Below are 22,673 nucleotides of genomic sequence, written 5' to 3'. Positions count from 1 at the left end.
CCCGGATAGATGCAAAATATCGTGGGGCCCACAATGCACGACGAATGCTAAAAGCCCGGTTTTGCACCGTTCCCATTTAGTAATGACGATCGTGCCGCAAATGGTCCGAGTATCCGGTGCGTTGTTTCCAGTTGTCTCTTGGAAACGACATATGGAATTTGCAAATAGTATATCAAAAATAAAATATTAATAAAATTGGGGTGCAACACGAGGACTTCCTTGGAGGTCACCAATCTTAGTACTACTCTCGCCAAGAACGCTTAACTTCGGAGTTCAAATGGGATCCGATGCATTAGTGCTTGTATGATCGCACCCATTTTCTTTTTGCTCGCTTAAATCTTTATGCACTCACTATTTTGCTCCCCTCCATTAATTCTTTCAGACTTGAAAAAATGGTGTATGCAACTTTCCTCCCTTGGTAACCGTGCACAAGCTCCCACGTGAGCGGAGTTATTCCTTTCCAGATCTGCCGCAGCCCCGGATAGATGCAATAATATCACGGGGCCCACAATGCACGACGAATGCTAAAAGCCCGATTTTGCACCGTTCCCATTCAGTAATGACGATCGTGCTGCAAATGGTCCGAGTATCCGGCGTGTTGTTTCTAGTTGTCTCGCCGAAACGACATATGGAATTTGCAAATAGTATATCAAAAATAAAATATTAATAAAATTGGGGTACAACACGAGGACTTCCTTGGAGGTCACCAATCTTAGTACTACTCTCGCCAAGAACGCTTAACTTCGGAGTTCAAATGGGATCCGATGCTTTAGTGCTGGTATGATCGCACCCATTTTCTTCTTGCTCGCTTAAATCTTTGTGCACTCACTATCTTGCTGCCCTCCATTAATTCTTTCAGACTTGAAAAAACGGTGTATGCAACTTTCCTCCCATTGTAACCGTGCACAAGCTCACACGTGAGCGGAGTTCTTCCTTTCTAGATCTGCCGCAGCCCCGGATAGATGCAATAATATCGCGGGGCCCACAATGCACGACGAATGCTAAAAGCCCGGTTTTGCACCGTTCCCATTTAGTAATGACGATCGTGCCGCAAATGGTCCGAGTATCCGGCGCGTTGTTTCCAGTTGTCTCGCCGAAACGACATATGGAATTTGCAAATAGTATATCAAAAATAAAATATTAATAAAATTGGGGTGCAACACGAGGACTTCCCAGGAGGTCACCCATCCTAGTACTACTCTTGCCCAAGCATGCTTAAATTCGGAGTTCTGATGGGATCCGGTGCATTAGTGCTGGTATGATCGCACCCGTTTGCTTTTTGCTCGCTTAAATCCTTATGCACTCACTATCTTGTTCCCTCGATTAATTATTTCAGACTTGAAAAAATGGTGTATGCAACTTTCCTCCCTTGGTAACCGTGCACAAGCTTCCACGTGAGTGGAGTTATTCCTTTGTAGATCTGCCGCAGCCCTGGATAGATGCAATAATATCGCGGGGCCCACAATGCACGATGAATGCCAAAAGCCCGGTTGTGCACCGTTCCCATTCAGTAATGATGATCGTGCCGCAAATGGTCCGAGTATCCGGCGCGTTGTTTCTAGTTGTATCGCCAAAACGACATATGGAATTTGCAAATAGTATATCAAAAATAAAATATTAATAAAATTGGGGTGCAACACGAGGACTTCCTAGGAGGTCACCAATCTTAGTACTTCTCTCGCCAAGAACGCTTAACTTCGATGTTCAAATGGGATCCGATGCTTTAGTGCTGGTATGATCGCACCCATTTTCTTCCTGCATGCTTAAATCTTTATGCACTCACTATTTTTCTCCCCTCCATTAATTCTTTCAGACTTGAAAAAACGGTGTATGCAACTTTCCTCCCTTGGTACCCGTGCACAAGCTCCCACGTGAGCGGAGTTATTCATTTCCAGATCTGCCGCAGCCCCGGATAGATGCAATACTATCGCGGGGCCCACAATGCACGTCGAACACCCAAAGCCCGGTTTTGCACCGTTCCCATTCAATAATGACGATCGAACCGCAAATGCTCCGAGTATCCGGCGCGTTGTTTCCAGTTGTCTCGCCGAAACGACATATGGTATTTGCAAATAGTATATCAAAAATAAAATATTAATAAAATTGGGGTGCAACACGAGGACTTCCTAGGAGTTCACCAATCCTAGTACTACTCTCGCCCAAGCACGCTTAACTTCGGAGTTCTGATGGGATCTGGTGTATTAGTGCTGGTATGATCGCACCCGATTGCTTCTTGCTCGCTTAAATCTTTATGCACTCACTATCTTGCTCCCCTCCATTAATTCATTCAGACTTGAAAAAACGGTGTATGCAACTTTCCTCCCTTGGTACCCGTGCACAAGCTCCCACATGAGCGGAGTTATTCATTTCCAGATCTGCCGCAGCCCCGGATAGATGCAACAGTATCGCGGGGCCCACAATGCACGACGAACACCCAAAGCCCGGTTTTGCACCGTTCCCATTCAATAATGACGATCGAACCGCAAATGGTCCGAGTATCCGGCGCGTTGTTTCCAGTTGTTTCGCCGAAACGACATATGGAATTTGCAAATAGTATATCATAAATAAAATATTAATAAAATTGGGGTGCAACACGAGGACTTCCTAGGAGGTCACCAATCTTAGTACTACTCTCGCCAAGAACGCTTAACTTCGGAGTTCAAATGGGATCCGATGCATTAGTGCTTGTATGATCGCACCCATTTTCTTTTTGCTCGCTTAAATCTTTATGCACTCACTATTTTGCTCCCCGCCATTAATTCTTTCAGACTTGAAAAAACGGTGTATGCAACTTTCCTCCCTTTGTACCCGTGCACAAGCTCCCACGTGTGCGGAGTTATTCATTTCCAGATCTGCCGCAGCCCCGGATAGATGCAATAATATCGCGGGGCCCACAATCCATGACGAACGCCCAAATCCCTGTTTTGCACCGTTCCCATTCAGTAATGACGATCGAACCGTAAATGCTCCGAGTATCCGGCGCGTTGTTTCCAGTTGTCTCGCCGAAACGACATATGGAATTTGAAAATATTATATCAAAAATAAAATATTAATAAAATTGGGGTGCAACACGAGGACTTCCTAGGAGTTCACCAATCCTAGTACTACTCTCGCCCAAGCACGCTTAACTTCGGAGTTTTGATGGGTTTCGGTGTATTAGTGCTGGTATGATCGCACATGTTTGCTTCTTGCTCGCTTAATTCTTTATGCACTCACTATCTTGCTCCCCTCCATTAATTCTTTCAGACTTGAAAAAATGGTGTATGCAACTTTCCTCCCTTGGTAACCGTGCACAAGCTCCCATGTGAGCGGAGTTATTCCTTTCCAGATCTGCCGCAGCCCCGGATAGATGCAATAATATCGCGGGGCCCACAATGCACGATGAATGCCAAAAGCCCGGTTTTGCACCGTTCCCATTCAGTAATGACGATCGTGCCGCAAATGGTCCGAGTATCCGGCGTGTTGTTTCTAGTTGTCTCGCCGAAACGACATATGGAATTTGCAAATAGTATATCAAAAATAAAATATTAATAAAATTGGGGTACAACACGAGGACTTCCTTGGAGGTCACCAATCTTAGTACTACTCTCGCCAAGAACGCTTAACTTCGGAGTTCAAATAGGATCCGATGCTTTAGTGCTGGTATGATCGTACCCATTTTCTTCTTGCTCGCTTAAATCTTTGTGCACTCACTATCTTGCTGCCCTCCATTAATTCTTTCAGACTTGAAAAAACGGTGTATGAAACTTTCCTCCCATTGTAACCGTGCACAAGCTCCCATGTGAGCGGAGTTCTTCCTTTCTAGATCTGCCGCAGCCCCGGATAGATGCAAAATATCGTGGGGCCCACAATGCACGACGAATGCTAAAAGCCCGGTTTTGCACCGTTCCCATTTAGTAATGACGATCGTGCCACAAATGGTCCGAGTATCCGGTGCGTTGTTTCCAGTTGTCTCTTGGAAACGACATATGGAATTTGCAAATAGTATATCAAAAATAAAATATTAATAAAATTGGGGTACAACACGAGGACTTCCTTGGAGGTCACCAATCTTAGTACTACTCTCGCCAAGAACGCTTAACTTCGGAGTTCAAATGGGATCCGATGCATTAGTGCTTGTAAGATCGCACCCATTTTCTTTTTGCTCGCTTAAATCTTTATGCACTCACTATTTTGCTCCCCTCCATTAATTCTTTCAGACTTGAAAAAATGGTGTATGCAACTTTCCTCCCTTGGTAACCGTGCACAAGCTCCCACGTGAGCGGAGTTATTCCTTTCCAGATCTGCCGCAGCCCCGGATAGATGCAATAATATCGCGGGGCCCACAATGCACGACGAATGCTAAAAGCCCGGTTTTGCACCGTTCCCATTCAGTAATGACGATCGTGCTGCAAATGGTCCGAGTATCCGGCGTGTTGTTTCTAGTTGTCTCGCCGAAACGACATATGGAATTTGCAAATAGTATATCAAAAATAAAATATTAATAAAATTGGGGTACAACACGAGGACTTCCTTGGAGGTCACCAATCTTAGTACTACTCTCGCCAAGAACGCTTAACTTCGGAGTTCAAATGGGATCCGATGCTTTAGTGCTGGTATGATCGCACCCATTTTCTTCTTGCTCGCTTAAATCTTTGTGCACTCACTATCTTGCTGCCCTCCATTAATTCTTTCAGACTTGAAAAAACGGTGTATGCAACTTTCCTCCCATTGTAACCGTGCACAAGCTCACACGTGAGCGGAGTTCTTCCTTTCCAGATCTGCCGCAGCCCCGGATAGATGCAATAATATCGCGGGGCCCACAATGCACGACGAATGCTAAAAGCCCGGTTTTGCACCGTTCTCATTTAGTAATGACGATCGTGCCGCAAATGGTCCGAGTATCCGGTGCGTTGTTTCCAGTTGTCTCGCCGAAACGACATATGGAATTTGCAAATAGTATATCAAAAATAAAATATTAATAAAATTGGGGTGCAACACGAGGACTTCCCAGGAGGTCACCCATCCTAGTACTACTCTTGCCCAAGCATGCTTAAATTCGGAGTTCTGATGGGATCCGGTGCATTAGTGCTGGTGTGATCGCACCCGTTTGCTTTTTGCTCGCTTAAATCCTTATGCACTCACTATCTTGTTCCCCTCGATTAATTATTTCAGACTTGAAAAAACGGTGTATGCAACTTTCCTCCCTTGGTAACCGTGCACAAGCTTCCACGTGAGTGGAGTTATTCCTTTGTAGATCTGCCGCAGCCCCGGATAGATGCAATAATATCGCGGGGCCCACAATGCACGATGAATGCCAAAAGCCCGGTTGTGCACCGTTCCCATTCAGTAATGACGATCGTGCCGCAAATGGTCCGAGTATCCGGCGCGTTGTTTCTAGTTGTATCGCCGGAACGACATATGGAATTTGCAAATAGTATATCAAAAATAAAATATTAATAAAATTGGGGTGCAACACGAGGACTTCCTAGGAGGTCACCAATCTTAGTACTTCTCTCGTCAAGAACGCTTAACTTCGAAGTTCAAATGGGTTCCGATGCATTAGTGCTGGTATGATCGCACCCATTTTCTTCCTGCATGCTTAAATCTTTATGCACTCACTATTTTGCTCCCCTCCATTAATTCTTTCAGACTTGAAAAAACGGTGTATGCAACTTTCCTCCCTTGGTACCCGTGCACAAGCTCCCACGTGAGCGGAGTTATTCATTTCCAGATCTGCCGCAGCCCCGGATAGATGCAATACTATCGCGGGGCCCACAATGCACGACGAACACCCAAAGCCCGGTTTTGCACCGTTCCCATTCAATAATGACGATCGAACCGCAAATGCTCCGAGTATCCGGCGCGTTGTTTCCAGTTGTCTCGCCGAAACGACATATGGTATTTGCAAATAGTATATCAAAAATAAAATATTAATAAAATTGGGGTGCAACACGAGGACTTCCTAGGAGTTCACCAATCCTAGTACTACTCTCGCCCAAGCACGCTTAACTTCGGAGTTCTGATGGGATCTGGTGTATTAGTGCTGGTATGATCGCACCCGATTGCTTCTTGCTCGCTTAAATCTTTATGCACTCACTATCTTGCTCCCCTCCATTAATTCATTCAGACTTGAAAAAACGGTGTATGCAACTTTCCTCCCTTGGTACCCGTGCACAAGCTCCCACATGAGCGGAGTTATTCATTTCCAGATCTGCCGCAGCCCCGGATAGATGCAACAGTATCGCGGGGCCCACAATGCACGACGAACACCCAAAGCCCGGTTTTGCACCGTTCCCATTCAATAATGACGATCGAACCGCAAATGGTCTGAGTATCCGGCGCGTTGTTTCCAGTTGTTTCGCCGAAACGACATATGGAATTTGCAAATAGTATATCATAAATAAAATATTAATAAAATTGGGGTGCAACACGAGGACTTCCTAGGAGGTCACCAATCTTAGTACTACTCTCGCCAAGAACGCTTAACTTCGGAGTTCAAATGGGATCCGATGCATTAGTGCTTGTATGATCGCACCCATTTTCTTTTTGCTCGCTTAAATCTTTATGCACTCACTATTTTGCTCCCCTCCATTAATTCTTTCAGACTTGAAAAAACGGTGTATGCAACTTTCCTCCCTTTGTACCCGTGCACAAGCTCCCACGTGAGCGGAGTTATTCATTTCCAGATCTGCCGCAGCCCCGGATAGATGCAATAATATCGCGGGGCCCACAATCCATGACGAACGCCCAAATCCCTGTTTTGCACCGTTCCCATTCAGTAATGACGATCGAACCGTAAATGCTCCGAGTATCCGGCGCGTTGTTTCCAGTTGTCTCGCCGAAACGACATATGGAATTTGAAAATATTATATCAAAAATAAAATATTAATAAAATTGGGGTGCAACACGAGGACTTCCTAGGAGTTCACCAATCCTAGTACTACTCTCGCCCAAGCACGCTTAACTTCGGAGTTCTGATGGGTTTCGGTGTATTAGTGCTGGTATGATCGCACATGTTTGCTTCTTGCTCGCTTAATTCTTTATGCACTCACTATCTTGCTCCCCTCCATTAATTCTTTCAGACTTGAAAAAATGGTGTATGCAACTTTCCTCCCTTGGTAACCGTGCACAAGCTCCCACGTGAGCGGAGTTATTCCTTTCCAGATCTGCCGCAGCCCCGGATAGATGCAATAATATCGCGGGGCCCACAATGCACGATGAATGCCAAAAGCCCGATTTTGCACCGTTCCCATTTAGTAATGACGATCGTGCCGCAAATGGTCCGAGTATCCGGCGTGTTGTTTCTAGTTGTCTCGCCGAAACGACATATGGAATTTGCAAATAGTATATCAAAAATAAAATATTAATAAAATTGGGGTACAACACGAGGACTTCCTTGGAGGTCACCAATCTTAGTACTACTCTCGCCAAGAACGCTTAACTTCGGAGTTCAAATGGGATCCGATGCTTTAGTGCTGGTATGATCGTACCCATTTTCTTCTTGCTCGCTTAAATCTTTGTGCACTCACTATCTTGCTGCCCTCCATTAATTCTTTCAGACTTGAAAAAACGGTGTATGAAACTTTCCTCCCATTGTAACCGTGCACAAGCTCCCACGTGAGCGGAGTTCTTCCTTTCTAGATCTGCCGCAGCCCCGGATAGATGCAAAATATCGCGGGGCCCACAATGCACGACGAATGCTAAAAGCCCGGTTTTGCACCGTTCCCATTTAGTAATGACGATCGTGCCACAAATGGTCCGAGTATCCGGTGCGTTGTTTCTAGTTGTCTCGTCGAAACGACATATGGAATTTGCAAATAGTATATCAAAAATAAAATATTAATAAAATTGGGGTGCAACACGAGGACTTCCTTGGAGGTCACCAATCTTAGTACTACTCTTGCCAAGAACGCTTAAATTCGGAGTTCAAATGGGATCCGGTGCATTAGTGCTTGTAAGATCGCACCCATTTTCTTTTTGCTCGCTTAAATCTTTATGCACTCACTATTTTGCTCCCCTCCATTAATTCTTTCAGACTTGAAAAAATGGTGTATGCAACTTTCCTCCCTTGGTAACCGTGCACAAGCTCCCACGTGAGCGGAGTTATTCCTTTCCAGATCTGCCGCAGCCCCGGATAGATGCAATAATATCACGGGGCCCACAATGCACGACGAATGCTAAAAGCCCGGTTTTGCACCGTTCCCATTCAGTAATGACGATCGTGCTGCAAATGGTCCGAGTATCTGGCGTGTTGTTTCTAGTTGTCTCGCCGAAACGACATATGGAATTTGCAAATAGTATATCAAAAATAAAATATTAATAAAATTGGGGTACAACACGAGGACTTCCTTGGAGGTCACCAATCTTAGTACTACTCTCGCCAAGAACGCTTAACTTCGGAGTTCAAATGGGATCCGATGCTTTAGTGCTGGTATGATCGCACCCATTTTCTTCTTGCTCGCTTAAATCTTTGTGCACTCACTATCTTGCTGCCCTCCATTAATTCTTTCAGACTTGAAAAAACGGTGTATGCAACTTTCCTCCCATTGTAACCGTGCACAAGCTCCCACGTGAGCGGAGTTCTTCATTTCCAGATCTGCCGCAGCCCCGGATAGATGCAATACTATCACGGGGCCCACAATGCACGACGAATGCTAAAAGCCCGGTTTTGCACCGTTCTCATTTAGTAATGACGATCGTGCCGCAAATGGTCCGAGTATCCGGTGCGTTGTTTCCAGTTGTCTCGCCGAAACGACATATGGAATTTGCAAATAGTATATCAAAAATAAAATATTAATAAAATTGGGGTGCAACACGAGGACTTCCCAGGAGGTCACCCATCCTAGTACTACTCTTGCCCAAGCATGCTTAAATTCGGAGTTCTGATGGGATCCGGTGCATTAGTGCTGGTATGATCGCACCCGTTTGCTTTTTGCTCACTTAAATCTTTATGCACTCACTATCTTGTTCCCCTCAATTAATTATTTCAGACTTGAAAAAATGGTGTACGCAACTTTCCTCCCTTGGTAACCGTGCACAAGCTTCCACGTGAGCGGAGTTATTCCTTTGAAGATCTGCCGCAGCCCTGGATAGATGCAATAGTATCGCGGGGCCCACAATGCACGACGAATGCCAAAAGCCCGGTTTTGCACCGTTCCCATTCAGTAATGACGATCGTGCCGCAAATGGTCCGAGTATCTGGCGCGTTGTTTCTAGTTGTATCGCTGGAACGACATATGGAATTTGCAAATAGTATATCAAAAATAAAATATTAATAAAATTGGGGTGCAACACGAGGACTTCCTAGGAGGTCACCAATCTTAGTACTTCTCTCGCCAAGAACGCTTAACTTCGAAGTTCGAATGGGTTCCGATGCATTAGTGCTGGTATGATCGCACCCATTTTCTTTCTGCATGCTTAAATCTTTGTGCACTCACTATCTTGCTGCACTCCATTAATTCTTTCAGACTTGAAAAAACGGTGTATGCAACTTTCCTCCCTTTGTAACCGTGCACAAGCTCCCACGTGAGCGGAGTTATTCCTTTCCAGATCTGCCGCAGCCCCGGATAGATGCAATAATATCACGGGGCCCACAATGCACGACGAACGCCAAAAGCCCGGTTTTGCACCGTTCCCATTCAGTAATGACGATTGTGCCGCAAATGGTCCGAGTATCCGGCGTGTTGTTTCTAGTTGTCTCGCCGAAATGACATATGGAATTTGCAAATAGTATATCAAAAATAAAATATTAATAAAATTGGGGTGCAACACGAGGACTTCCTTGGAGGTCACCAATCTTAGTACTACTCTCGCAAGAACGCTTAACTTCGGAGTTCTGATGGGATCCGAGGCATTAGTGCTGGTATGATCGCACCCGTTTTCTTCTTACTCGCTTAAATCTTTGTGCACTCACTATCTTGCTGCCCTCCATTAATTCTTTTAGACTTGAAAAAACGGTGTATGCAACTTTCCTCCCTTGGTAACCGTGCACAAGCTTCCACGTGAGCGGAGTTATTCTTTTCTAGATCTGCCGCAGCCCCGGATAGATGCAATAATATCGCGGGGCCCACAATGCACGACGAATGCCAAAAGCCCGGTTTTGCACCGTTCCCATTTAGTTATGACGATCGTGCCGCAAATGGTATGAGTATGCGGCGCGTTGTTTCTAGTTGTCTCGCCGAAACGACATATGGAATTTGCAAATAGTATATCAAAAACAAAATATTAATAAAATTGGGGTGCAACACGAGGACTTCCTAGGAGGTCACCCATCCTAGTACTACTCTTGCCCAAGCATGCTTAACTTCGGAGTTCTGATGGGATCCGGTGCATTAGTGCTGGTATGATCGCACCCGTTTGCTTTTTGCTTGCTTAAATCTTTATGCACTCACTATCTTGTTCCCCTCTATCAATTATTTCAGACTTGAAAAAACGGTGTATGCAACTTTCCTCCCTTGGAACCGGTGCACAAGATTCCACGTGAGCGGAGTTATTCCTTTGTAGATCTGCCGCAGCCCCGGATAGACGCAATAATATCGCGAGGCCCACAATGCACGACGAATGCCAAAAGCCCGGTTTTGCACCGTTCCCATTCAGTAATGACAATCGTGCCGCAAATGGTCCGAGTATCCGGCGTGTTGTTTCTAGTTGTCTCGCCGAAACGACATATGAAATTTGCAAATAGTATATCAAAAATAAATTTTAATAAAATTGGGGTGCAACACGAGGACTTCCTAGGAGGTCACCAATCTTAGTACTACTCTCGCCAAGAACGCTTAACTTCGGAGTTCAAATGGGATCCGATGCATTAGTGCTGGTATGATCGCACCCATTTTCTTCTTGCACGCATAAATCTTTATGCACTCACTATTTTGCTCCCCGCCATTAATTCTTTCAGACTTGAAAAAATGGTGTATGCAACTTTCCTCCCTTGGTACCCGTGCACAAGCTCCCACGTGAGCGGAGTTATTCATTTCCAGATCTGCCGCAGCCCCGGATAGATGCAATACTATCGCGGGGCCCACAATGCACGACGAACTCCCAAAGCCCGGTTTTGCACCGTTCCCATTCAGTAATGACGATCGAACCGCAAATGCTCCGAGTATCCGGCGCGTTGTTTCCAGTTGTCTCGCCGAAACGACATATGGAATTTGCAAATAGTATATCAAAAATAAAATATTAATAAAATTGGGGTGCAACATGAGGACTTCCAAGGAGTTCACCAATCCTAGTACTACTCTCGCCCAAGCACACTTAACTTCGGAGTTCTGATGGGATCTGGTGTATTAGTGCTGGTATGATCGCACCCGATTGCTTCTTGCTCGCTTAAATCTTTATGCACTCACTATATTGCTCCCCTCCATTAATTCATTCAGACTTGAAAAAACGGTGTATGCAACTTTCCTCCCTTGGTACCCGTGCACAAGCTCCCACATGAGCGGAGTTATTCATTTCCAGATCTGCCGCAGCCCTGGATAGATGCAACAGTATCGCGGGGCCCACAATGCATGAAGAACACCCAAAGCCCGGTTTTGCACCGTTCCCATTCAATAATGACGATCGAACCGCAAATGGTCCGAGTATCCGGCGCGTTGTTTCCAGTTGTTTCGCCGAAACGACATATGGAATTTGCAAATAGTATATCAAAAATAAAATATTAATAAAATTGGGGTGCAACACGAGGACTTCCTAGGAGGTCACCAATCTTAGTACTACTCTCGCCAAGAACGCTTAACTTCGGAGTTCAAATGGGATCCGATGCATTAGTGCTTGTATGATCGCACCCATTTTCTTTTTGCTCGCTTAAATCTTTATGCACTCACTATTTTGCTCCCCTCCATTAATTCTTTCAGACTTGAAAAAACGGTGTATGCAACTTTCCTCCCTTGGTACCCGTGCACAAGCTCCCACGTGAGCGGAGTTATTCATTTCCAGATCTGCCGCAGCCCCGGATAGATGCAATAATATCGCGGGGCCCACAATCCATGACGAACGCCCAAATCCCAGTTTTGCACCGTTCCCATTCAGTAATGACGATCGAACCGTAAATGCTCCGAGTATCCGGCGCGTTGTTTCCAGTTGTCTCGCCGAAACGACATATGGAATTTGAAAATAGTATATCAAAAATAAAATATTAATAAAATTGGGGTGCAACACGAGGACTTCCTAGGAGTTCACCTATCCTAGTACTACTCTCGCCCAAGCACGCTTAACTTCGGAGTTCTGATGGGATCCGGTGTATTAGTGCTGGTATGATCGCACCTGTTTGCTTCTTGCTCGCTTAAATCTTTATGCACTCACTATCTTGCTCCACTCCATTAATTCTTTCAGACTTGAAAAAATGGTGTATGCAACTTTCCTCCCTTGGTAACCGTGCACAAGCTCCCACGTGAGCGGAGTTATTCCTTTCCAGATCTGCCGCAGCCCCGGATAGATGCAATAATATCGCGGGGCCCACAATGCACGACGAATGCCAAAAGCCCGATTTTGCACCGTTCCCATTCAGTAATGACGATGGTGCCGCAAATGGTCCGAGTATCCGGCGTGTTGTTTCTAGTTGTCTCGCCGAAACGACATATGGAATTTGCAAATAGTATATCAAAAATAAAATATTAATAAAATTGGGGTACAACACGAGGACTTCCTTGGAGGTCACCAATCTTAGTACTACTCTCGCCAAGAACGCTTAACTTCGGAGTTCAAATGGGATCCGATGCTTTAGTGCTGGTATGATCGCACCCATTTTCTTCCTGCATGCTTAAATCTTTATGCACTCACTATTTTGCTCCCCTCCATTAATTCTTTCCGACTTGAAAAAACGGTGTATGCAACTTTCCTCCCTAGGTACCCGTGCACAAGCTCCCACGTGAGCGGAGTTATTTATTTCCAGATCTGCCGCAGCCCCGGATAGATGCAATACTATCGCGGGGCCCACAATGCACGTCGAACACCCAAAGCCCGATTTGCACCGTTCCCATTCAATAAAGACGATCGAACCGCAAATGGTCCGAGTATCCGGCGCGTTGTTTCCAGTTGTCTCGCCGAAACGACATATGGAATTTGCAAATAGTATATCAAAAATAAAATATTAATAAAATTGGGGTGCAACACGAGGACTTCCTAGGAGGTCACCAATCTTAGTACTACTCTCGCCAAGAACGCTTAACTTCGGAGTTCAAATGGGATCCGATGCATTAGTGCTTGTATGATCGCACCCATTTTCTTTTTGCTCGCATAAATCTTTATGCACTCACTATTTTGCTCCCCGCCATTAATTCTTTCAGACTTGAAAAAATGGTGTATGCAACTTTCCTCCCTTTGTACCCGTGCACAAGCTCCCACGTGAGCGGAGTTATTCATTTCCAGATCTGCCGCAGCCCCGGATAGATGCAACAATATCGCGGGGCCCACAATCCATGACGAACTCCCAAATCCCAGTTTTGCACCGTTCCCATTCAGTAATGACGATCGAACCGTAAATGCTCCGAGTATCCGGCGCGTTGTTTCCAGTTGTCTCGCCGAAACGACATATGGAATTTGAAAATATTATATCAAAAATAAAATATTAATAAAATTGGGGTGCAACAGGAGGACTTCCTAGGAGTTCACCAATCCTAGTACTACTCTCGCCCAAGCACGCTTAACTTCGGAGTTCTGATGGGTTCCGGTGTATTAGTGCTGGTATGATCGCACCTGTTTGCTTCTTGCTCGCTTAATTCTTTATGCACTCACTATCTTGCTCCCCTCCATTAATTCTTTCAGACTTGAAAAAATGGTGTATGCAACTTTCCTCCCTTGGTAACCGTGCACAAGCTCCCACGTGAGCGGAGTTCTTCCTTTGTAGATCTGCCGCAGCCCCGGATAGATGCAATAATATCGCGGGGCCCACAATGCACGACGAATGCCAAAAGCCCGGTTTTGCACCGTTCCCATTCATTAATGACGATCGTGCTGCAAATGGTCCGAGTATCCGGCGTGTTGTTTCTAGTTGTCTCGCCGAAACGACATATGGAATTTGCAAATAGTATATCAAAAATAAAATATTAATAAAATTGGGGTGCAACACGAGGACTTCCCAGGAGGTCACCCATCCTAGTACTACTTTTGCCCAAGCATGCTTAAATTCGGAGTTCTGATGGGATCCGGTGCATTAGTGCTGGTATGATCGCACCCATTTGCTCTTTGCTCGCTTAAATCCTTATGCACTCACTATCTTGTTCCCCTCGATTAATTATTTCAGACTTGAAAAAACGGTGTATGCAACTTTCCTCCCTTGGTAACCGTGCACAAGCTCACACGTGAGCGGAGTTATTCCTTTGTAGATCTGCCGCAGCCCCGGATAGATGCAATAATATCGCGGGGCCCACAATGCACGACGAATGCCAAAAGCCCGGTTTTGCATCGTTCCCATTCAGTAATGACGATCGTGCCGCAAATGGTCCGAGTATCCGGCGCGTTGTTTCTAGTTGTATCGCTGGAATGACATATGGAATTTGCAAATAGTATATCAAAAATAAAATATTAACAAAATTGGGGTGCAACACGAGGACTTCCTAGGAGGTCACCAATCTTAGTACTTCTCTCGCCAAGAACGCTTAACTTCGAAGTTCAAATGGGTTCCGATGCATTAGTGCTGGTATGATCGCACCCATTTTCTTCCTGCATGCTTAAATCTTTATGCACTCACTATTTTGCTCCCCTCCATTAATTCTTTCAGACTTGAAAAAATGGTGTATGTAACTTTCCTCCCTTGGTACCCGTGCACAAGCAACCACGTGAGCGGAGTTATTCCTTTCCAGATCTGCCGCAGCCCCGGATAGATGCAATACTATCGCGGGGCCCACACTGCACGACGAACACCCAAAGCCCGGTTTTGCACCGTTCCCATTCAATAATGACGATCGAACCGCAACTGCTCCGAGTATCCGGCGCGTTGTTTCCAGTTGTCTCGCCGAAACGACATATGGAATTTGCAAATAGTATATCAAAAATAAAATATTAATAAAATTGGGGTGCACCACGAGGACTTCCTAGGAGTTCACCAATCCTAGTACTACTCTCGCCCAAGCACGCTTAACTTCGGAGTTCTGATGGGATTTGGTGTATTAGTGCTGGTATGATCGCACACGATTGCTTCTTCCTCGCTTAAATCTTTATGCACTCACTATCTTGCTCCCCTCCATTAATTCATTCAGACTTGAAAAAACGGTGTATGCAACTTTCCTCCCTTGGTAACCGTGCACAAGCTCCCACATGAGCGGAGTTATTCATTTCCAAATCTGCCGCAGCCCCGGATAGATGCAATAATATCGCGGGGCTCACAATCCATGACGAACGCCCAAATCCCAGTTTTGCACCGTTCCCATTCAGTAATGACGATCGAACCGTAAATGCTCCGAGTATCCGGCGCGTTGTTTCCAGTTGTCTCGCCGAAACGACATATGGAATTTGAAAATAGTATATCAAAAATAAAATATTAATAAAATTGGGTGCAACACGAGGACTTCCTAGGAGTTCACCAATCCTAGTACTACTCTCGCCCAAGCACGCTTAACTTCGGAGTTCTGATGGGATCCGGTGTATTAGTGCTGGTATGATCGCACCTGTTTGCTTCTTGCTCGCTTAAATCTATATGCACTCACTATCTTGCTCCCCTCCATTAATTCTTTCAGACTTGAAAAAATGGTGTATGCAACTTTCCTCCCTTCGTAACCGTGCACAAGCTCCCACATGAGCGGAGTTATTCCTTTCCAGATCTGCCGCAGCCCCGGATAGATGCAATAATATCGTGGGGCCCACAATGCACGACGAATGCCAAAAGCCCGGTTTTGCACCGTTCCCATTCAGTAATGACGATCGTGCCGCAAATGGTCCGAGTATCCGGCGCGTTGTTTCTTGCTGTATCGCTGGAATGACATATGGAATTTGCAAATAGTATATCAAAAATAAAATATTAACAAAATTGGGGTGCAACACGAAGACTTCCTAGGAGGTCACCAATCTTAGTACTTCTCTCGCCAAGAACGCTTACTTCGAAGTTCAAATGGGTTCCGATGCATTAGTGCTGGTATGATCGCACCCATTTTCTTCCTGCATGCTTAAATCTTTATGCACTCACTATTTTGCTCCCCTCCATTAATTCTTTCAGACTTGAAAAAATGGTGTATGTAACTTTCCTCCCTTGGTACCCGTGCACAAGCTCCCACGTGAGCGGAGTTATTCATTTCCAGATCTGCCGCAGCCCCGGATAGATGCAATACTATCGCGGGGCCCACAATGCACGACGAACACCCAAAGCCCGGTTTTGCACCGTTCCCATTCAATAATGACGATCGAACCGCAAATGCTCCGAGTATCCGGCGCGTTGTTTCCAGTTGTCTCGCCGAAACGACATATGGAATTTGGAAATAGTATATCAAAAATAAAATATTAATAAAATTGGGGTGCACCACGAGGACTTCCTAGGAGTTCACCAATCCTAGTACTACTCTCGCCCAAGCACGCTTAACTTCGGAGTTCTGATGGGATCTGGTGTATTAGTGCTGGTATGATCGCACCCGATTGCTTCTTCCTCGCTTAAATCTTTATGCACTCACTATCATGCTCCCCTCCATTAATTCATTCAGACTTGAAAAAACGGTGTATGCAACTTTCCTCCCTTGGTACCCGTGCACAAGCTCCCACGTGAGCGGAGTTATTCATTTCCAGATCTGCCGCAGCCCCGGATAGATGCAACAGTATCGCGGGGCCCACAATGCACGACGAACACCCAAAGCCCGGTTTTGCACCGTTCCCATTCAATAATGACGATCGAACCGCAAATGCTCCGAGTATCCGGCGCTTTGTTTCCAGTTGTTTCGCCGAAACGACATATGGAATTTGCAAATAGTATATCAAAAATAAAATATTAATAAAATTGGGGTGCAACACGAGGACTTCGTAGTAGGTCACCAATCTTAGTACTACGCTCGCCAAGAACGCTTAACTTCGGAGTTCAAATGGGATCCAATGCATTAGTGCTTGTATGATCGCACCCATTTTCTTTTTGCTCGCTTAAATCGTTATGCACTCACTATTTTGCTCCCCTCCATTAATTCTTTAAGACTTGAAAAAACGGTGTATGCAACTTTCCTCCCTTGGTACCCGTGCACAAGCTCCCACGTGAGCGGAGTTATTCATTTCCAAATCTGCCGCAGCCCCGGATAGATGCAATAATATCGCGGGGCTCACAATCCATGACGAACGCCCAAATCCCAGTTTTGCACCGTTCCCATTCAGTAATGACGATCGAACCGTAAATGCTCCGAGTATCCGGCGCGTTGTTTCCAGTTGTCTCGCCGAAATGACATATGGAATTTGAAAATAGTATATCAAAAATAAAATATTAATAAAATTGGGGTGCAACACGAGGACTTCCTTGGAGTTCACCAATCCTAGTACTACTCTCGCGCAAGCACGCTTAACTTCGGAGTTCTGATGGGATCTGGTGTATTAGTGCTGGTATGATCGCACCTGTTTGCTTCTTGCTCGCTTAAATCTTTATGCACTCACTATCTTGCTCCCCTCCATTAATTCTTTCAGACTTGAAAAAATGGTGTATGCAACTTTCCTCCCTTGGTAACCGTGCACAAGCTCCCACATGAGCGGAGTTATTCCTTTCCAGATCTGCCGCAGCCCCGGATAGATGCAATAATATCTCGGGGCCCACAATGCACGACGAATGCCAAAAGCCCAATTTTGCACCGTTCCCAATCAGTAATGACGATCGTGCCGCAAATGGTCCGAGTATCCGGCGTGTTGTTTCTAGTTGTCTCGCCGAAACGACATATGGAATTTGCAAATAGTATATCAAAAATAAAATATTAATAAAATTGGGGTACAACACGAGGACTTCCTTGGAGGTCACCAATCTTAGTACTACTCTCGCCAAGAACGCTTAACTTCGGAGTTCAAATGGGATCCGATGCTTTAGTGCTGGTATGATCGCACCCATTTTCTTCTTGCTCGCTTAATTCTTTGTGCACTTACTATCTTGCTGCCCTCCATTAATTCTTTCAGACTTGAAAAAACGGTGTATGCAACTTTCCTCCCATTGTAACCGTGCACAAGCTCCCACGTGAGCGGAGTTCTTCCTTTCCAGATCTGCCGCAGCCCCGGATAGATGCAATAATATCGCAGGGCCCACAATGCACGACGAATTCTAAAAGCCCGGTTTTGCACCGTTCCCATTTAGTAATGACGATTGTGCCGCAAATGGTCCGAGTATCCGGCGCGTTGTTTCCAGTTGTCTCGCCGAAATGACATATGGAATTTGCAAATAGTATATCAAAAATAAAATATTAATAAAATTGGGGTGCAACACGAGGACTTCCCAGGAGGTCACCCATCCTAGTACTACTCTTGCCCAAGCATGCTTAAATTCGGAGTTCTGATGGGATCCGGTGCATTAGTGCTGGTATGATCGCACCCGTTTGCTTTTTGCTCGCTTAAATCCTTATGCACTCACTATCTTGTTCCCCTCGATTAATTATTTCAGACTTGAAAAAACGGTGTATGCAACTTTCCTCCCTTGGTAACCGTGCACAAGCTTCCACGTGAGTGGAGTTATTCCTTTGTAGATCTGCCGCAGCCCTGGATAGATGCAATAATATCGCGGGGCCCACAATGCACGACGAATGCCAAAAGCCCGGTTGTGCACCGTTCCCATTCAGTAATGATGATCGTGCCGCAAATGGTCCGAGTATCCGGCGCGTTGTTTCTAGTTGTATCGCCGAAACGACATATGGAATTTGCAAATAGTATATCAAAAATAAAATATTAATAAAATTGGGGTGCAACACGAGGACTTCCTAGGAGGTCACCAATCTTAGTACTTCTCTCGCCAAGAACGCTTAACTTCGAAGTTCAAATGGGATCCGATGCATTAGTGCTGGTATGATCGCACCCATTTTCTTCCTGCATGCTTAAATCTTTATGGACTCACTATTTTGCTCCCCTCCATTAATTCTTTCAGACTTGAAAAAATGGTGTATGCAACTTTCCTCCCTTGGTACACGTGCACAAGCTCCCACGTGAGCGGAGTAATTCATTTCCAGATCTGCCGCAGCCCCGGATAGATGCAATACTATCGTGGGGCCCACAATGCACGACGAACACCCAAAGCCCGGTTTTGCACCGTTCATATTCAATAATGACGATCGAACCGCAAATGCTCCGAGTATCCGGCGCGTTGTTTCCAGTTGTCTCGCCGAAATGACATATGGTATTTGCAAATAGTATATCAGAAATAAAATATTAATAAAATTGGGGTGCAACACGAGGACTTCCTAGGAGTTCACCAATCCTAGTACTACTCTCGCCCAAGCATGCTTAAATTCGGAGTTCTGATGGGATCTGGTGTATTAGTGCTGGTATGATTGATGAACTTACAATTTATCTATATTTTATGAGGTTTTTGCATGAAATTTTATAATGGTTTAATTAAATTTTTGCCGTATTTTAGCTTGATTGCAAGAAAGATTTCAGGGGGAGCCAAATCAACAAAAAGAAGGCAAAAGCAAGAAAAGAAAACCCAAAAATTTATCAAGTTCAGCCCGGCCCAGCCATGAGAGCAAGAGAATTTCATTCGGCCCAAGAAGAGCAAGTGAAACTCTTTGGAAAATCCAAGGGAAGAAGCCTAGCTATGAGGAGAATTCGGCCCAGCAAGGAAGGCCCATTTTTAGCCCAAATAACAGCCTAGAGTGTAGCCCACATGAGCTCAAAAGCAAGCTAAGTTGTAGCCCAAATAGCAGCCCAAAGGGAGCTAGGGGCGGCAACTTCTAGGAGTTTCTTGAAGAGAAGGAGGGAGCACTCTAGAAGGTTCATGAGGGGTGTAATACACCCCATTCTAGAGGCTTCAAGAAGGGGCAAGAGCCCCCTTGAAAAACTATATAAGGAGGCCTCTAGGAGGGGAGAAAGTTGTTCAATTGCTTGAGAGGAAGGCTCTCCCACTCTTAGAGGTTCGGCCACCTTGAGAGAAGAGAAGAGAAGAAGGCTAGGCGCAAGGAAGAAGAAGAAGAAGGGCTGAAGGAAGTTCAAGACAAGCAAGTTAGAAGAAGAAGGTGAGTTCGAATTGAGAGTTTGTGATTCAAAGATCTTCTGTAATAAATCATTTGTAGTTTCATTCTCTTTTGATTTGAATTCAGTTTCTTAGTTATATGTTCTTTCTTCTTTCTCCTTGTTTCCATTCTTCCTTGATGTATTTCAGCTTGTAAAATTTCAGTTCAGCAATCTAATTCTTTTTGATTCATTCAAATGGTCATGCATTGTATTTGAAGTTTCTTGAATAAGGGTGTGATTGTAGATTAATTCGGCCAACTAACCTTCAAAACTCAGATCTGAATTCTCAGATCTGAGATTGCAAGATCTGAATTGCTTGAAAGAGAATTCAGATCTGCAATTTTCAGATTGGGCGAATTAATCTACAGCTTGGAATTCCTAGAGTGCTTGAGAGAGACTCTAGGAATTCAGATCTACTATTCAAGAACTGAATTGAGTGCAAGGTTAGAGATAACTTGCACAATTCAGTTGGTGATCAATTCAGATTTGAATTGATGCCTTAGAAGTGTTTGAAGAAATGCATGCATGAGGATTAGATTCTTGCTAGAGATAGAAGAACCGTCACTCATGCATAGGATGAACATGCGCTTGAGAGAGGCTGTTCATGACCTTGGGGTTTCACCAAACCAAGGCTCAATCATGATTCATTCGAATGATCCAAATTGATAGATTGCTGAATTCTGAGATTGACATTTACTGCTTACTCTTCTAACCTGAATTGAAGGCAATTGGACCAATGATTTAGATAGATTTTAATTTAGGATTTCTTAGCTTTCATTAGAGTTTTGATTTATTTGTTGATCAGATAAGAAATGTTCAATTTAGTATTGGTAATTGTTTCCTAAATCCTCGTGGGAACGATACTTCACTCACTACTTTATTACTTGAACGGCTAGTGCACTTGCTAGTGTCACAATGATCCACACATCAAGTTTTTGGCGCCGTTGCCGAGGATTTAGAGAAGCAATATTAGGAAACATTGAGCATTCTTAATCTGATCTCATTCAGCATTGCATTCATAGTTGGGTTAATTTGCTAACTTTTTCATTTCAGCTTGGACTGCAACTGTTGTACTCATGTAGTTATGTTTCTTCTTTCTTAAGTAGATTACTCTCTTTTTCTGGTTTCAGTTTCATTTTAATAAAGGCATATTTGATTACTATTCAATCTTGGTGTTGTTCCTTTCAAAAAGAATAAAGAAAAAGAAAAAAAAATTCACATAAACATGAGTGTTGCAGATCTGAGTTGCATTCGGCACTCAGATCAGTAGATTTCAGATCTGCAGCCCTCAGCCGAAAAGAGTTGCTTGTGTTTCAGATTTTATTATTCTTTTCTTTCGTTACAAAAACAAAAAAAAAAAAAAAAAAAAAAAAAAAAAAAAAACAAATGAAAGAAAAAAGGGGGAGATCTTTTGAACAACCAGAGGAGCAATTGAGAATTCGGATCAGAACTCAGATCTGAGTTCAGATCTGAATTCTGCTATTGCAGATCTGCAACAGTTCAGATCTGAGTTCCTCTGAACTCAGACCTGAACTGATGAAATTTTGAGGGGAATTGGGTGTCATCACCACCCCAATTCACCCTAGGGCACTTCTGCTATTCCCCAAAAACAATTTGGTAGCAATAACTGAAGGTAAGGCAATTGAGAATTCAGATCCAAACTCAGACTTGAGTTCAGATCTGAATTCTGCTGTTACAGATCTGCTCAGTTCAGATCTGAATTCCTCTGAACTCAGATCTGAACCGATGCAAGTTTGAGGTGAATTGGGTGCCATCACTACCCCAATCCACCCTAGGATACATCCAACCTGCCTCAAGGGTGAATGGATAGCAAGGAATGAGAGAAATTCAAATCTGAAATGCAGTTGATATGATGTGAGGACTGAACTGATACAGAGCATACTATGAATTCTGGGTGGACTGAATTCTTGGCTTTACCCACTTGTAACCGAGCTACATTAGCTAAGGAGGTGTATGTTTGGATTGAATAATTGTTATGCCTCAGATATTTAAGAAAAATTAGCACTTTCCAAGTATTTCTTTTAGCATTCAGATCTGTAGCAGGGCTGCTATAGTGCAACAGTTAGCAGACCTGATTTCAGATTTCTACAAAAGTTGTATGGGCCGAATAGCTTGCAATACCAAACATTGCAGACCCAATTTTCAGGTCTTAGCAAGTGTTTGATATGCATCAGCTATACAGGTTTGGGCTTCAATTGTAGAGTTTTTAACCCAAGCCTAACTCAGGACTGGTTTTAGTTTATTTCAGATCCTTTTAAATTTTTTTTTTTTTAGATCAGATCTGATTTCAGCCCTAAAGCATCACAGAATTGATTCCAACCTTAATGGATGTATATTGTAGTGTATACCAATGAGTGTGTATGAGATAACCAGCTCAGATCTGAATTATTATTTATTAATTTCTCTAGACTAACAATACCAAAGACTTGTAGATCTGAACTCAGATCTAAATTGGGTCTGAATTCAGATGTTGCAATCGATGGATGTAGATAAAGGAACCTTGAATAAGATGATTGGTTTAAATCTGCTTTTAGTATAATCGGCTTCATTTATTCATGATAGGATGTAGGTTT

General features: G+C 44.2%; 4 non-coding genes and 35 pseudogenes across 4 annotated transcripts; all 39 read right to left on the bottom strand.

The window, feature by feature from the left end:
• Nucleotides 1-197: 197 nt before the first annotated feature.
• LOC148857110 (5S ribosomal RNA) lies at nt 198-315 on the bottom strand (annotated as a pseudogene).
• Nucleotides 316-674: 359 nt separating this feature from the next.
• On the bottom strand, nt 675-792 carry LOC148857109 (5S ribosomal RNA; annotated as a pseudogene).
• Nucleotides 793-1,151: 359 nt separating this feature from the next.
• On the bottom strand, nt 1,152-1,270 carry LOC148857108 (5S ribosomal RNA). The gene has a single exon (XR_016097907.1). It is a non-coding gene; the product is annotated as a 5S ribosomal RNA (ribosomal RNA).
• A 358-nt stretch (nt 1,271-1,628) lies between these two features.
• Nucleotides 1,629-1,746, bottom strand: LOC148857107 (5S ribosomal RNA; annotated as a pseudogene).
• Nucleotides 1,747-2,105: 359 nt separating this feature from the next.
• On the bottom strand, nt 2,106-2,224 carry LOC148857106 (5S ribosomal RNA; annotated as a pseudogene).
• Nucleotides 2,225-2,583: 359 nt separating this feature from the next.
• Nucleotides 2,584-2,701, bottom strand: LOC148857105 (5S ribosomal RNA; annotated as a pseudogene).
• A 359-nt stretch (nt 2,702-3,060) lies between these two features.
• LOC148857104 (5S ribosomal RNA) lies at nt 3,061-3,179 on the bottom strand (annotated as a pseudogene).
• Nucleotides 3,180-3,538: 359 nt separating this feature from the next.
• Nucleotides 3,539-3,656, bottom strand: LOC148857103 (5S ribosomal RNA; annotated as a pseudogene).
• Nucleotides 3,657-4,014: 358 nt separating this feature from the next.
• Nucleotides 4,015-4,132, bottom strand: LOC148857102 (5S ribosomal RNA; annotated as a pseudogene).
• A 359-nt stretch (nt 4,133-4,491) lies between these two features.
• Nucleotides 4,492-4,609, bottom strand: LOC148857101 (5S ribosomal RNA; annotated as a pseudogene).
• A 359-nt stretch (nt 4,610-4,968) lies between these two features.
• LOC148857100 (5S ribosomal RNA) lies at nt 4,969-5,087 on the bottom strand (annotated as a pseudogene).
• Nucleotides 5,088-5,446: 359 nt separating this feature from the next.
• On the bottom strand, nt 5,447-5,564 carry LOC148857099 (5S ribosomal RNA; annotated as a pseudogene).
• A 359-nt stretch (nt 5,565-5,923) lies between these two features.
• On the bottom strand, nt 5,924-6,042 carry LOC148857098 (5S ribosomal RNA; annotated as a pseudogene).
• A 359-nt stretch (nt 6,043-6,401) lies between these two features.
• LOC148857097 (5S ribosomal RNA) lies at nt 6,402-6,519 on the bottom strand (annotated as a pseudogene).
• A 359-nt stretch (nt 6,520-6,878) lies between these two features.
• On the bottom strand, nt 6,879-6,997 carry LOC148857096 (5S ribosomal RNA; annotated as a pseudogene).
• A 359-nt stretch (nt 6,998-7,356) lies between these two features.
• LOC148857095 (5S ribosomal RNA) lies at nt 7,357-7,474 on the bottom strand (annotated as a pseudogene).
• Nucleotides 7,475-7,832: 358 nt separating this feature from the next.
• On the bottom strand, nt 7,833-7,950 carry LOC148857094 (5S ribosomal RNA; annotated as a pseudogene).
• A 359-nt stretch (nt 7,951-8,309) lies between these two features.
• On the bottom strand, nt 8,310-8,427 carry LOC148857093 (5S ribosomal RNA; annotated as a pseudogene).
• Nucleotides 8,428-8,786: 359 nt separating this feature from the next.
• On the bottom strand, nt 8,787-8,905 carry LOC148857092 (5S ribosomal RNA). The gene has a single exon (XR_016097906.1). It is a non-coding gene; the product is annotated as a 5S ribosomal RNA (ribosomal RNA).
• A 359-nt stretch (nt 8,906-9,264) lies between these two features.
• Nucleotides 9,265-9,382, bottom strand: LOC148857091 (5S ribosomal RNA; annotated as a pseudogene).
• Nucleotides 9,383-9,741: 359 nt separating this feature from the next.
• On the bottom strand, nt 9,742-9,858 carry LOC148857090 (5S ribosomal RNA; annotated as a pseudogene).
• A 359-nt stretch (nt 9,859-10,217) lies between these two features.
• Nucleotides 10,218-10,336, bottom strand: LOC148857089 (5S ribosomal RNA). Its single transcript, XR_016097637.1, has one exon. It is a non-coding gene; the product is annotated as a 5S ribosomal RNA (ribosomal RNA).
• Nucleotides 10,337-10,694: 358 nt separating this feature from the next.
• On the bottom strand, nt 10,695-10,812 carry LOC148857088 (5S ribosomal RNA; annotated as a pseudogene).
• A 359-nt stretch (nt 10,813-11,171) lies between these two features.
• LOC148857087 (5S ribosomal RNA) lies at nt 11,172-11,290 on the bottom strand (annotated as a pseudogene).
• Nucleotides 11,291-11,649: 359 nt separating this feature from the next.
• Nucleotides 11,650-11,767, bottom strand: LOC148857086 (5S ribosomal RNA; annotated as a pseudogene).
• A 359-nt stretch (nt 11,768-12,126) lies between these two features.
• Nucleotides 12,127-12,245, bottom strand: LOC148857085 (5S ribosomal RNA; annotated as a pseudogene).
• Nucleotides 12,246-12,604: 359 nt separating this feature from the next.
• LOC148857084 (5S ribosomal RNA) lies at nt 12,605-12,722 on the bottom strand (annotated as a pseudogene).
• Nucleotides 12,723-13,080: 358 nt separating this feature from the next.
• LOC148857083 (5S ribosomal RNA) lies at nt 13,081-13,198 on the bottom strand (annotated as a pseudogene).
• A 359-nt stretch (nt 13,199-13,557) lies between these two features.
• On the bottom strand, nt 13,558-13,676 carry LOC148857082 (5S ribosomal RNA; annotated as a pseudogene).
• A 359-nt stretch (nt 13,677-14,035) lies between these two features.
• Nucleotides 14,036-14,154, bottom strand: LOC148857081 (5S ribosomal RNA; annotated as a pseudogene).
• Nucleotides 14,155-14,513: 359 nt separating this feature from the next.
• On the bottom strand, nt 14,514-14,631 carry LOC148857080 (5S ribosomal RNA; annotated as a pseudogene).
• Nucleotides 14,632-14,990: 359 nt separating this feature from the next.
• LOC148857079 (5S ribosomal RNA) lies at nt 14,991-15,109 on the bottom strand (annotated as a pseudogene).
• A 358-nt stretch (nt 15,110-15,467) lies between these two features.
• LOC148857078 (5S ribosomal RNA) lies at nt 15,468-15,586 on the bottom strand (annotated as a pseudogene).
• Nucleotides 15,587-16,421: 835 nt separating this feature from the next.
• LOC148857077 (5S ribosomal RNA) lies at nt 16,422-16,540 on the bottom strand (annotated as a pseudogene).
• A 359-nt stretch (nt 16,541-16,899) lies between these two features.
• Nucleotides 16,900-17,017, bottom strand: LOC148857076 (5S ribosomal RNA; annotated as a pseudogene).
• Nucleotides 17,018-17,376: 359 nt separating this feature from the next.
• On the bottom strand, nt 17,377-17,495 carry LOC148857075 (5S ribosomal RNA; annotated as a pseudogene).
• A 359-nt stretch (nt 17,496-17,854) lies between these two features.
• LOC148857074 (5S ribosomal RNA) lies at nt 17,855-17,972 on the bottom strand (annotated as a pseudogene).
• A 359-nt stretch (nt 17,973-18,331) lies between these two features.
• LOC148857073 (5S ribosomal RNA) lies at nt 18,332-18,450 on the bottom strand. The gene has a single exon (XR_016097905.1). It is a non-coding gene; the product is annotated as a 5S ribosomal RNA (ribosomal RNA).
• A 359-nt stretch (nt 18,451-18,809) lies between these two features.
• LOC148857072 (5S ribosomal RNA) lies at nt 18,810-18,927 on the bottom strand (annotated as a pseudogene).
• Between the last annotated feature and the right edge of the window lie 3,746 nt (nt 18,928-22,673).

This window comes from Nelumbo lutea, chromosome 4 (genome assembly GCF_056320005.1).
Source record: "Nelumbo lutea isolate HS-2025 chromosome 4, American lotus-T2T, whole genome shotgun sequence".
Lineage (NCBI taxonomy): Eukaryota > Viridiplantae > Streptophyta > Magnoliopsida > Proteales > Nelumbonaceae > Nelumbo > Nelumbo lutea.
The sequence above is the reverse complement of the archived record's forward strand: the minus strand, read 5'-3'. Positions and strand labels throughout refer to the sequence as shown.